The following is a 2500-nucleotide window of genomic DNA, read 5'->3' on the forward strand; positions in this document are numbered from 1 at the left end:
TTGAACTATTCCAACTTGTTTATCCGCATGGCGAACATTTGCTGCATAGAACATTTAAGTTCCACTTCGCTCTCCCCTACGTGGGTCTGAGCTTCGCTCTCAGGGAAAAAATATGCCACATTTGGTAGGGAGACCCGGTTTCATCACGCTTTGTGCCCTGCACCATATATACCCTCATAAATTTATTCATTGGATTAGATCCAAGGAACACCAGATCATGCACCACTACCCATAATAGCTCATCGAGCTTAGCGTGAATCCTTCGGGTTTCCCTAAGAAGTTCGATTGGTCTTGCAGAGTTTAAAGACAACGAAGCTTAGTTTCAAGCAATGGTTAATATACGCGTATTCAAAACCCTTAGCTGTTACAACTTTTTTACTAGAAACCATCACGACGAAGTCTTTGGGTCCGTAGACCCGTGATGTACTGCTCCAGGGAACGTTTTTATAGGGTGGAAGCTCAAAATCATAGGTTAAAATCATCGGCAGAGCCCACCAGACACCACTTTTGCTTCATTAGTTCGGACTATAGGCATACGACGATTTTTATCGCGGAGGGGACGTATGACCCAAACGGGGGCTTAATGACCCACTGCCACTGCAAACCATGCTCCTACGACTAAATAGAGGTAAAACTACGATTTGGTGCAATCTTCATGTTTGACCTCGTAGCAAGGTACCCTCCCTATAGTAGGCAATGAGCAAATGATCATAATCCCAGGAGGGCAAAAATGGGAACCCGAAAGGAAAGCGCTGTTGGCGCGCCTAAGCTACTGGCCCGTAGAGTAAAATGGTACCCCAACAAAGTTGTCGATTGACATTCTGATTGCACTTTTTATCATCTAGGTGCGTTCCTTACACGTTTTGAGGGGTTTTAGCGAAAAACATGTTTTGAGCCACACGAGCTCTCCGGCCCGCTCGGTGCACATTTTTGAAAAAGCTAGGAGCTGCCCCTAGGTTCGGGGTGTCACAAAATATTGAAAAGTGGTCAAAAACCGCTATCCAGAATCGGATGTAGAATCATTAGACGAACTTAAAATTGTTCTACGACCAATGTCTGCGACGTTTAGTATTCAAGATATGGCCCGCCCTAGGTCTGACCTGGCATTTTCGTGAAAATTTAAAGCATGGCCATAGGGACGGGTAAAATAGCTATTTTGAAGCAAAACCACCTCACTTTAAATGGCCATAACTTTTGAAAAACAAGAGCTAGGGTGCGTTCTCGACACGTTTTGAGGTGTTTTAGCGAAAAACATGTTTTGAGCCACACGAGCTCTCCGGCCCGTTCGGTGCACATTTTTGAAAAAGCTAGGAGCTGCCCCTAGGTTCGGGGTGTCACAAAATATTGAAAAGTGGTCAAAAACCGCTATCCAGAATCGGATGTAGAATCATTAGACGAACTTAAAATTGTTCTACGACCAATGTCTGCGACGTTTAGTATTCAAGATATGGCCCGCCCTAGGTCTGACCTGGCATTTTCGTGAAAATTTAAAGCATGGCCATAGGGACGGGTAAAATAGCTATTTTGAAGCAAAAACCACCTCACTTTAAATGGCCATAACTTTTGAAAAACAAGAGCTAGGGTGCGTTCTCGACACGTTTTGAGGTGTTTTAGCGAAAAACATGTTTTGAGCCACACGAGCTCTCCGGCCCGATCGGTGCACATTTTTGAAAAAGCTAGGAGCTGCCCCTAGGTTCGGGGTGTCACAAAATATTGAAAAGTGGTCAAAAACCGCTATCCAGAATCGGATGTAGAATCATTAGACGAACTTAAAATTGTTCTACAACCCCCAGTCCGACGCCTCGTATTCGAGATATAGCACTTTGTAGGTCTGACCGAGCAATTTTGTACTGAAATGTATGGCGGACATGTTATTCATTAAACAACATTAACTTGCATCGTGCCCTACTTCATCGGCACAGCTACTATCGACTATCTATTGTTGAAATGGATTGAGTTTGACCATTTTAGCTCTTTTCTTATGCCGTGCACCAACAGTGTGTACCGATCAGGGAAAGTACACTACGTACGCGTTCATGGATGTATATGTTGGTACAAGTTGCCGGTCGGAATAGCAGTGCACCAAAACTGTGTACCGATCAGGAAAGTACAAGACGGAGGGCGCAGCCCGAGCGTACGCGTTCATAGATGTCCATGTTGGTACAACCTACATGTACGTACCTTGTTTTTGTATCAAAAGTTCCAATAAAGTGTTTGTATGCTTAAAATGCTTATCTCAACCGGTCACCTTTTGGCCTGCCCTTTTATAGACAGAAACCTAGAACGATACTCGCGATGTTTGTGTTTTTCCATTCGCCCGGGACGACGAAATGAGCTCTGTGCACATCGTGCAGAAAACTGTCTCCTCCTCGTATGTTTTTGTCCCTCCACGCATATAATCACCCACATTTGTGTTCAACACGGACGGCGCAGCCCGAGCGAACGCGTTAATGTTTATGTTTGTGCACACTAAAGTTACAATCCTAGGATTTGGTTATTG

The sequence above is a fragment of the Anopheles arabiensis genome (assembly GCF_016920715.1).
Source record: "Anopheles arabiensis isolate DONGOLA chromosome X unlocalized genomic scaffold, AaraD3 X_pericentromeric_contig0003, whole genome shotgun sequence".
Classification (NCBI taxonomy): domain Eukaryota; kingdom Metazoa; phylum Arthropoda; class Insecta; order Diptera; family Culicidae; genus Anopheles; species Anopheles arabiensis.